General features: G+C 35.7%; 1 protein-coding gene across 5 annotated transcripts in view; it reads left to right on the top strand.

Moving 5' to 3' along the window:
* The window catches only part of LOC118733943, a 331,875-nt gene that overhangs the window by 224,304 nt on the left and 95,049 nt on the right, over positions 1-12,522 (top strand). The gene's annotated exons all lie outside the window — the stretch shown is intronic.

Here is a 12,522-nt window from a genome sequence, read left to right as displayed (position 1 = left end):
TTTAACATCCAATTTTAATATTTCATATAACTTCGATATAAAACTCCTCAAATATTTGGCAACCCTCTTCGAAATAGTTACAAACTACTGTTTTCGAAAAAATAAAACCAGTTTGCACATCTACAGACCAAGCGCTTTCATTTGACATCTCATTTTGAACGGCCGAAGGATAAAGATCTCTTGTCCTGGACAAAAAATTCCTTCGCATATTATATATATATATATGTATATAGATATGAGATGGGATAATTCAGAAAGCCCTGATAAACCTGAGTAGAAGATCGACATATCTCGGCAGCCAGTTTGAAAACGCCCTATCTCAGAAAACTTTTCAAGAACGCCCTATTTCATAATTTTATTAAAAAAAAACCCTATCTCAGAATTTGGTTGAAGAACGCCCCACCTCAGAATTCGGTTCAAAAATGCCCTATCTCAGCACATTTTCAATGTATTTGTAGCTGAAATAAGGCGTTCTTGAACCGAATTCAAATATAGGGCGTTCTTCAACCAAACTCTGACATAGGGTGATTTTCAATAAAATTCTGAAATAAGGCGTTCTTCAATCTGCGCTACAACACTTTTACAATTATTATACTTAAGACTCATAAAAAGTTCAAAAGGGCTTTAGGGGGTATATTAGTGGGGGCTAATCTCTCTCGCGTCTCTTGAAAATAGCATCGCCTTCGACGAGACGATGCGATTGAGTCTCTTTGAACGAGTCATAGGCAATTAATTAGAAATCAGAATCTACTTAAACTACATATCGCACTGACTACGATCAAAACTTCGATGTTCATTTTTCCGATATAAGCGACTGGGGATTTTATATTGCTCTCAGCGATGACGAAATATTCATTTTCACGGACGGCTCTAAAATGGATATCTGAACAGGATATTCTTCTTCTCTCTGCAGTATATTTCCAAGCTGAGATTTATGCAGTCGACATGGCGGAAAATCTGGTGAGCACGATCGTGCTAGCCCCTGTTGACAGTCAAACGTCTCAAATTTCTTTGGGACAATTCCTTCGAGAACCTGGATATCTTGGGGGAAGCTCCACTGAAAGGACTGCTAGGATTCGGTAGAGAATCAAAATGGTTTCCACAGATGAAGGGATAGGTATGTGTTAATCCCCCAGGCATCACAATGGACCTTTCTGGCCTCTGAGTGAACTCCTTTCAGAGCTAGTGGGCAGCCTAACCTTACGTAACTTACCGGACACAATCTGCAAAAAGTGCACAACTCAAAAAAAAAAAACAAATTTGGTAGATTTTTTGCATAAATCAATTCCAAGAATTTATCTGCAATTATTTATATTTTTTTCTGCATAATTACTTATATTCTCTACCTAGAAAACTACTGTTATACCTGCTTTTGTATCATTTGCGTCGACTCTGTTCAATTCAGAAGCAGTTATATTTATTTTCGCAAGTGCTGTACGCGCAATGCTCTTCCTTTTATACTTGAGGTCTTCTTTGGTCTAATATGTACCTATTTCTAGGTATGGCTCAGGCCCAATGGGGGTTATGTTTCTTAAAACCATTTAATTGCTGCTTTATTTTCGGATCTGATTCACCGTTTATATACGGCTAATATCTTAGTTGTTTTTATTTTTTTAGAATTTTTGTGTAATTTCTTAAATACTTTACATAAAAAAAATATGTATAAAAGCATATACATGCATATTTAAACCTTAATCTATGACCTAGTTAATTATTTTAAAGTTTTTTGTAGCGAGCCCCTAAAATGTGAAAATGGTTTCGGATAGTTGATTTCGAATGCCTTTAACTCAAATTCCTTAACACATCCCCAAGCTCTATCTATATAAATTAGAACTAAGTAAACAACAAATAGTTTAGGTAACCAAAAAATGTTGTTTTTACAAAGCACTGGGAAACACATGTGAACTAGAATGTATTGGGCACCACCTCCGACCGCACATTCACAATTCAGCATATTTGTTGCACACAGAGCAGTTCGCATTGTATTGTAAATAGTATTTCAGTGAGAGTGTGCTTACATAAATAAATACCAGTGTGCAGCATTTCACATAGCTGCTTCAACCACAAATGCATTATTCGAATTGCTGGTGTATATTTTTATATACATGCAAATATGTTTGTATAAGTAAGTATACACAAACAAACACATCGAATTATATAAGCAGCGGCAACACTGCAAATGGTTTACGTCTATACTTATACAAGGCAGCTAAAGTCCTAACGGAATTTCGGTTAAACGAAATTCGTTACATTCTACAATGAATGTATGTATGTCAGCAGGCGATTTCCTTTCTATGCCACATGGAAGGTATGTGCAATACGTACATGAACAGACACACGCAGATGTACACATCCCTGCAGGAAATTAAATTAATTTTAAAGTAATTTATAAACAACTACTACTAAAATTAAATTAATTTTAAAATAATGTATATAATAATTTTTTGAACATAGCGATTTCCTAGGAAGCAGTCAATAATCGGACTCTGCAATTTAAATTCAACTACTTTAAAATTCATTTGGATTAAAGTACTTCGAAGTCAGTATATTTCGTTTGAATGCGCTTTTTTTCTGCACTTCACAGATGCTTTTTCATATTTCCATGGCAAAAAAAAATCATTATCATTTTCACATGTTGTCTCTGTTGGGATATGAACCCGAACAAGTAACAGCACGCATCTGTGCGCGCTCAGCTACAGCCAGACATGTAAGAGTGCAAGCAGCAAGTCGATTGTCCGACTCTGCATTTGATTTCAACTACTTTAGAATGTATTTGCATTAAAGCACCTCAAAGCCGGTGTGTTTATTTTGATTACACTTTCGTTCTGCACTTCACAGATGCTTTTTCGTACTTCCAAGGGGTAAAAAGAGTATCGAAATTCGAAACATTTACTCACTGCATTTGTTTCAAAGTAATTTTTCAATTAGTTGATTTTAAAAAAAAAAGTCACTTGTTTCCGTCAAGGATCCGATAGCATTCAAAAGTATTTATATCCAAAGCTTTTTTTTTGCTATTTTTCGTAAAGCAGAAAGCAGTCGAGTCGTTTATAAAATGGGAAACTCTCTGGAATGCAAAGTGCATTTGTATACAATTTGTTGTCTGTTTTTCGGAAGGTTTGCGTGGCCGCAGGAGCTACTGCATCGAAACAAACAACAGCAGCAATACACCGCTAACAGCCACTGGTAAACAAAGATCACTTTGTGTATTTGTATGGTTAATACATATAGTCGCGCACACAAACTCATACAAGTAAATACCCTGCAGGGAAACCGAGGACTGGTGAATCAAATTTCTAGTTCCGTACTAGGTCTTTATCGCCAAAAAGGAACTAATCCGATAGGAACTAGATCCCTTCCAGTCCAAAATCGGCGAAAAGTGGTACTTTTAAAAAACTAATTTTTTTTCAGTTTTTTCACTAGAAATCTATATCTAAAGTGACGAATTTAGAAATGGTTCGGAACTATAGAAAAGGGATGCAGAACGAACTAGATCTTATTTGTCGAATTTAGAACTAGTTCGGAACCATCGAATAAGGGATGCAGCGGGGGGCTTGTTTACTTTACATAGATAATGTGCTCGGTGACTTTTTCGTTCAAATACGCTTCTATTCTGTGCTTCGCAGATGCTTTTTCATAGCTTGGTAATACAAAACTAAAATTTGTGTCAACATTTCAACATCTTGGGACCGTCTGAAATATAAGAAATAACACCGATCACCTCTGCAAACTCAGCTACAGCTAAAGGTATGTAAACGTACATTTCTTCATTGAAACAAATTTAATTTCAAATTGAAAACACATTTCTTCCAAAATAACTTAAAATCGCGCCTGTCGATTTTCGGCTGTCGATTTTCGAACTGGTTCGGAACTATAGAATTTAGGTCTAGTTTGGAACTATCGAAAAAGGGTTGCAGCGGGGGGCAATTGACACTTCCTAGGACATCGCCATGTTAAATTCGCCAGTTGCTTGCATGCAAAAGAGATTTATCGCGAACCAGTGCTGGGTCTAAATGTACTAGAAGCGCACCAGTTCAGAACTAGAGATTTTCCCCACAGGGTACATACAATCACGCATACATGCATATGCTGCACGCTTAACAGAGCTTATACGCCTTGAACTATGCAATAACTCACAGCTGGTTTCTTATCTTGCTGTCGCAATCTCCTTTGCGCTTTTTGGATATTTTTTCCAATTTTCTTTTACTTCATTTCATTTATATGAATGACTTCGCATGTTGAATTCCACATTTGCCACAGCGTATGCATTTTTCAAGGAAACAGCACGGCAACAACAATGTAAAACAATATGCATGTACATACATATGTTTGTGTGTGGAAAATTACTGAAGCCGGTTGGCGAGCGTAGAAATGCCTGGAAAATGTTTGGCAGTCATTGGTAACGGTGTGCAGTCTATGTAGTTAGGAGTAAGATTTTCTGGATTGTGGTTTAAAATATTTGTTTGAATTGTATTGGAAACTTCCAAAGCACAGTTTCTTCAGTACTTCTAATAGGTTTAATCATCTTTTGCAGGTCGATCAGAACGCAAATAGCGCAAGCTTCGTCCCAAGCTAGCTTTACTACCAGCACACAAAGTAATAGAGGGAAATGAGATGGCGGAATTGCTTGCAAGTGAAACAGTAGCTAAAATTTCAAATGGACTCGTGTCCTTCCCCGATTCAGGTTTCAAAGTTTTTGTTTATTAAGGAAGAGCTCATAATGGAGAGGAACACATTTAGAGCTTTTAATCAGCCAAGCTCAGTTGTGCTGCGGTGCATTCCATATATCAATAACTATTTATTCCCAATTTGAAATTTGAAAACCATTTTAAAATATGTCTCAGAGCAGAGAGACATACATACATACCTCCTAATACAGAAATGGGGCTGTTACGAACTAACTATGTTCGGATCTCTACTAAAAATGTGTTATGCGATAGACTTGTGTGCATTATACAAGTACAGTGGGCCAAGAGCTTGATGTTTTTGGCGAAAGGTATTTTTGAACAATTTCTTATTTGAATGAGGTTCATATTATATGACTCAATACACTTTTTTACACAAAATACTGTAACAGCTTTTTATTATACTCATTGAGAACAATTCTGGGACTTCTTTATTATTATAAATAGTTTAAAATTTTCAAGAGTTCTTTGAATATTTTATGTGTGTTTTTTTTTCAATGTTATAATCCGCGATATTTTTCTTTCACATGTTCATCATTAGTTCTTACCACCTTGTGAATATACTAGACTAATTTACACTTAATAATTTTTAGATATAATTTCATATCTCAATTGTCATATAGCAAAATTTCTTAAGTTATAATTTGATGGTGAGTAATTTAATGTATGTATGCTCGGCTTATGGTCTGATTATGGCAACTTAACGTAATTCTGAACAATTTCGGGAACATTTCAAAACCTGTTCGAGATCATTTCGGCATAATTTCAAGACCTTTGAGACCGTTTCGGGACCTGTTCTGGACCATTTAGTTACTAGGGCGGTGCCATTTCGTGACAGTATCGAGACCCGTTCTGGACTATATCAGCTCAATTTCCGTAATATTTAAAACTCATTTTATTGTTCACGGACAATTCGAGAGTATTTTAACACCTTTTAAGGTTTCGGCCGCTGTAGTGTAGTGGTAAGCAGTGCGCGCTTCCACTCCCCAGCATCTGGGTTCAAGCCCTGGTCAAAGCAACATCGCAAAAAAAAAAATATAGAAAAAAGGTTTTTTCTTAACAGCGGTCGTCCCTCGGCAGGCAATGGCAAACCTCCGAGTGTATTTCTGCCATGAAAAACAGCTTCTCATAAAAATACAATCGCCGTTCGGAGTCGGCGTAAAACTGTAGGTCCGTCCGCTTTGTGTGACAACATCAAGGCGCACGCCACAAATCGGAGGAGAAGCTCGGCCAAACACTAACATATGTGTAAGCGCCAATCTATTATTATTATTATTTAAGGTTTAGGTCTTGACCATTTGAGTCTAGTTCAGGGCTACTTCGGGAGTATTTATGGACTATTTCAGGGCCATTCCAAGATTATTAACGACTATTTCAAAACCATTTCGGGACTAGCTCAGAGCAATTTCAGGAACATTTCAGGACTAGTTTGGGATCATATTAGAACTATTAAGAGACCGTTTCGGCATAAATTTACGACCTCTTAGGAACCACTTCAGGACTACTTCAAAACAGTTTCGGTCTAGTTCGTTATCGTTTCTGGGTACTAGAAACTAGTTACGAAATGCTCTTTAAATAATCGTGAAGAATGAAGTGGTTAAGTCGTGTACTCGTCGCGACAAAATGAAAAAATTCAAGGGAAATTAATGTTTAATTTTTAACTTAACTTTTTTGTATACATACTTACATATATGACTGAATCGGCTAATGTTTTGCTAAGCTGTATGCAGATGTTCACACATTAAATTTCATAATGACCTGGTACTCACCCTCTATTTGTACCTCAAATACTATCCATTCCTTGAGGTTATTAAAACAAAAAACACACGGGCGCACCCTATCCTGCGATTGCAACTTTCAAGCGCACAAAATTATCGCACGCATATGTATTCATACATCCATATGTACATGCGTGTCCCTGTGGGGAAAATCTCTAGTTCTGAACTGGTGCGCTTCTAGTACATTTAGACCCAGTACTGGTTCGTGATAAATCTCTTTTGCATGCAAGCAACTGGCGAATTTAACATGGCGATGTCCTACGAGGTGTCAATTGCCCCCCGCTGCATCCCTTTTTCGATAGGTCCGAACTAGACCTAAATTCTATAGTTCCGAACCAGTTCGAAAATCGACAGACGAAAGAAAAAAGTATCATCATTTTTCAATCTTTTTGGTTCATCCGTGGCGCGATTTTAAGTTATTTTGGAAGAAAAGTGTTTTCAATTTGAAATTAAATTTGTTTGAATGAAGAAATGTACGTTTACATACCTTTAGCTGTAGCTGAGTTTGCAGAGGCGCTCGCTGTTATTTCTTATATTCCATACGGTCCCAAGATGTTGAAATGTTAACACAAATTCTAGTTTTGTATTACCAAACTATGAAAAAGCATCTGCGAAGCACAGTATAGAAGCGTATTTGAACGAAAAAGTCGCCGAGCACATTATCTATGTAAAGTAAACAAGCCCCCCGCTGCATCCCTTATTCGATAGTTCCGAACTAGTTCTAAATTCGACAAATAAGATCTAGTTCGTTCTGCATCCCTTTTTCTATAGTTCCGAACCATTTCTAAATTCGTCACTTTAGATATAGATTTCTAGTGAAAAAACTGAAAAAAATTCGATTTTTAAAAGTACCACTTTTCGCCGATTTTGGACTCGTGGGGATCTAGTTCCTATCGGGCTAGTTCCTTTTTGGCGATAAAGACCTAGTACGGAACTAGAAATTTTATTCACTAGTCCGCGGTTTCCCTGCAGGGTGTAGATTACAGACATCATTTTCTAATGCATTTTCTTAGATTCACCGCGACATGTTTCCTTGTACTTATATTTCACATTTTCTGTTTTTTTTCGTAAAGTTTTTTTTTTTACATTACAAACAACAACTTTCAGCCACGAATTGTATGGTTTGACACTGTGACACTCCCAGGCAATCTTAGTCAGATGTCGAGTTACATGCTTACTCTTACTTCCATTCGTCACACCTTTGGCCATACATACCGGATGTCAGCAGCAATGCAGGAAATGCGATTCCGTCTGACCTGCTGCCAAATGAAATCGAAATTGCCAATTTCGCTTCGAATTGAATCCATTTAACGAACGTAAACATCGCAAACGACACTGCTGACCTTTTTTGCCGATATTTGAAAAATGTTCTACTTTCCTTTTGCGGCCATTTAGTTCTTGAAATTAGACTTCTCCTGAAAGAGGAAAGAGGTGTGCAAAAAATTAAAGAAGCTTGATAAAAATACGTGTAAAGCAATGAAGAAGATTTAAAACCAAAGCATTTTGGTTTGAATTACATTTCACTTGTTTCAATTGGAAATGCGAGGGATATGATTCGGACAGGGTTATAATATGCAGCGTACTTTAGCTGCTAACGGGCCTTCGGGAAAAACGGCTGGCTGTCTCCGCATATCATTCACGGTATACTTAACGCCACCACAACAATTCGTAACAGTTGCAGCCGCAAAACGGGTCCTTAGACTGAGGGAATCACAATTGTGGAGACAGGCAAATTACGGCCACGCAAGCTTCTTGAATGTGGCTGTTTTTTTGATCGGTTCTGATTAATTTCATAAAATTTTTTATTCGCTAGTCCGATCTTGAATGTAATTAATAGTAGACGGCGCAACGTATTCAAGGCGAAATTGGATGTCGAAACTGATTATCTTACGCCGTTCTGAGATTCTAGCCAAGGGGAGATTGGGTAGGCGGCCTACTGTCGTAAATTATTGTATTTCATTCCACAGCCAAGGCTGAAGGATGGAAAAGGAGGCGGCTCGTGTATACACTTCAAGTACGAGCAGATAAGGCAATCATATCGCCTACCTCATCAGGGGCCAAGATAGTAAAGTCGAAACTAGTTCGGAAAAGTCGTGCAACTCTGACTTTACTTAGTCACGTCGAAACTTATTTATTGTAATGAAAAAACCGTCGCTATAACTAGACACGGATTGAAAATGCAAATTAACCAAGCGGATAACTCCCTAAGAAGAAGAGTTAAAGAATATACCACAGCCGTAGCTAATAACCTGTGGATCAATCGGGATATCAGTGAGATCTTAAAGTCCTTATGACCGAGACTCAATAAAAGCCGTACTGAAAAATTATTGACGTTAAACAATTCTGAAGTAAGGACTCTTACCGGCACAGGGCACTGTGGAATGGTACCAATGCTGAGGGCACATACTATGTCAATGCCGAACTTTCTACACAAGGCGTCTCAAGCATTTCGAATAACACATTTTCAAAAGTTTGTGGCAGATAGGAGAAGTGAAAATATCGAAGCTCCATAGCTTCATTCGGAGTAGTAAATGGTTTAACACCCAGTATACTGGTAATATGAAATAACTTCGGCTGGCAAGATGCCGTCCTGATTGTCCAAAGACTAAAATAATTCATGGGTTTACGATTATGTAAGTTTTTCACTTTGCATTAAGGACTACCAGCAAAACCCTGGAACCGCTAATGCTCTTCTATGCTTTGGTAAATTTTGTGCTGAAAAGCAGCCGAATGATTCCTGCGACAACCTATTGCAAAGGTTTGCAAGCTTCAATATGAAGTTGACGAAGTAAAGAATCATTCTCCAACTCTTGCGTATGACTTATATCCGCATATTTTCCATTATTGCTTTCTCTCTCCTTGGTATGACCCACTAGCTTTCGGTTTCTTCATGCGTAAAGTGAAAGTTTCAGAACTAAATTTTCTCCGGATATACGGATAACCAAATGAATGGATATTAACCATATATGCGGATTTTCGGATCTAAAAATTCCTTACTTAGTAATATAAAGCTTATTATAACTTTACGATACTCACATTTTGACAAGATTTGACCATTTACCTAAATTATTTTTTTATTTTAATTATTTGTTTATAAAAATATAGTATATTCCGTAACAAAAACCACATAGATCCAAGTTTGAGTCTTTGTAGAACATTAAAAATGTCGATCTTTTTAATTCGCTCTTTTAGAAATATTTTGAGTATGCAGTTTTATAGCGCATTCAATTCTAATATAACAAAGTGCAACTTGAAAGTAGCTGGGACTTACCGTTAATTTTTGGATTTTTTTTTTTTGTTGAGGATATCAGTAATTTTCTTCCATCCAAAGTATGTTCGACGATTTTTTTTTTATATAGAGAAAATGAGCAATAGCTTCAACCAAAACAAAAAAAAATCAAAAATCAACGGTATTAAAAAGTTCAAAATTTTTGCGAAAGTTTATTGTTTTTTTTTAACGTTGCACAAAAATTTAAACTTAGATTTATATACTTTTTGTTAAAGAGTGGGTGAGTGAGTTTCCAAAAGTTATAATATTCCAACAGAATAGATTAATTTGTTTGCTGACTCAGGCAATTGATTTTTAAAACACTTTTTTCTTTAGCACCACTAAAAACAAAACCATGATGTCAAATTTTCACCAACCCTCTACTAAATTTTTTTTTATTTACTACAGTTAAATTATTTAAAGGCATTTGCATTTTTGGTGGTATACTAAACAAATTTACCAAGCACCCACAAGTTTGCTAAATTTTCAAATACTCTAAGGCGGTTGTGCCCCAAGCAATATACAAGAATATTTTTTACAGCTACTGAAATGTATGTATGTGTGTGCGCACAAATTCAATGCACGTAAGATATTACAATTCAGTTTTTGCAATCTATTTACTGTAAACAACCGAAATTTTCACTTGCATATAACTTCTACTATATTACTATATGTATATGTATGTACATATATATGCTAATATACATACATACAAATGTACACAGCTGCACATATGTGCGTGCGTTCATTTATTTTATTTCGTTGACGAGGTCATGCCACCAAGTCATTTACAACCGAGCACCTTCAAAATTGTGCTTTAGAATTTTGTTAGCCCGAAGGTTTTTGGAAGATAATTTCCTAACCTGCAAACATTGTTGCTCCTATGTACTCGTAAAGTAAAATTTATATGGATGTTTGTGCTTAAGAAATTTATAAAGAATATGAATAAAGCGTAAAAGTTGCAAAACTTTTTGGAAATTGTTTGAAGTAACTGTTACATGTGCTTTGCCAGTTAGTTGTACACTTTGGAGAGAACGTGTGCTTTACACAAAGTTATTTAGAGAAGTACGTACATATGTATGTATATATATGCATGGAAGATGCATACATATACATGCATGTATAAATGTATGTGTGTCTATGAGTTTTAAAGTTTCCTAAATTGTATGTTGCTGACAAGTTACCAAGCGAGGTGAAAATTTACTGCTCTGCGGTATTGTGTTTATTATGTAGCCTGAAGATATGAAATTGTCGACTTGTGCATTTGAATTTACTTGTAGTTATATACCGTTATTATGCAGCCAAAAATGCAAGATATGAAGAAATACATACATATACTTTTGGTTGGCAGCAGGTGGCTGTTATAACTGTCATGTATGGCGAAAGACCTAGAAGGCGAAAATATGTTTTTTTTCTTTTGGATTGGATTTTGTACACATATTTACACATATAATGGAAAAATGACTTTAAGAATAAGTATCTACATGTTCTTCGTTTTCTTTATATCCTTCGAAAAGAACTCCATTTCCAAAAAAAAAAATAAAAAATTACGGCCCAACGTAGCGGTCGCTTTTTATATTTTCGGTCATATCTTCGTCACTTAAAGTCGGATCTTAAAGTATGACTTTTTTTCTTTTGCTTGTACTACTCAGGTCCCGCAAAACGTTATCGAACCATTCAAATGTTCTTCATTGCTTAAAACATCACTCATTGTTTCTACCTATACAATGTATGTATGCACTTCTGCTGCATAATATGTACTTTGCTTGTTTACTTTATGGTATTTTTACCTTTGCATGAATGAGGGTACTCATACGCCCTGGCACACATTTCCAGTGATGGAAGTTGACATATTTTGTAATTACAAATATTTACTTGTTTTAAAATGTATGTATTTATCACTAGCATACAATTTAAATACATACAGAGGTATACGCAATCCTCCTTGCCACTATTACATTTCTAATCTTTTTGCTAATGGTGTTTTAGTCAAACAAATACATTTATTGACTGAAAACCACTCAGGCGAAGTTTTGTGTGAATAAAGTTATAATAGCACATATATGATATATAATAAGAGGACAGATGAATGGAAAAGAATAACAATTAATTCATGTAAATGTGTGTTCATTCTTTTATCAGATAATACCCGGCATGCGTTGCAATTTCTTTGGAGAAACGCGAGTTTTTTTAGTGGCTATTATTTGAATCTAATTTTTGAATGTGAACAACGTTCACTTGAATTCAATGTATGAGCCATAAATCACTCAAGTAAATTTGAAGGCATGAAAGTGTATCCAGCTTCTGTATGATTTTTTAATAAAAATATGACTTTAAAGCAGCGATGCATGCGCCTATGCAAAATGTATAGGAAGCTTAAATGAGCTTTGCCCGCTTTAAAACCTTAAGTCTTGAAGCCTTTTACGATTGGCCACAAAAATAAGCAGCGATATTCTCACCTCTTTATATCACTTGTACTTCACTTTGCATTCATCGTATGTAAAGGAAAGTATTCTGTTCACAGCCGTGAAATTTTTCCAGCAACACATATTGTTTTCACATGAAATTTTTACACATCAAAGAGTAAACAAAATCAAAAAAAAAACAAATTCCAATCAAACTGATTTATATTATATATATATATTATATTATTATATCGTATTTTATTATATTTCTTAGGTTTTCCACATTATGTAAAGTTGAAAGAATGAAGTCAAATATATTTTTTTGGTCAATTACGCTGCTTGATTTTACTGTAAAAAAATGCAGCTAAACAATTCTTCAGGGTGCTCCC

Source organism: Rhagoletis pomonella, unplaced genomic scaffold (genome assembly GCF_013731165.1).
Source record: "Rhagoletis pomonella isolate Grant_MI unplaced genomic scaffold, Rhpom_1.0 Rhpom_scaffold_00002, whole genome shotgun sequence".
In the NCBI taxonomy this organism is placed as follows: Eukaryota; Metazoa; Arthropoda; class Insecta; order Diptera; family Tephritidae; genus Rhagoletis; species Rhagoletis pomonella.
This window is presented reverse-complemented; position numbering and strand designations above follow the sequence as displayed.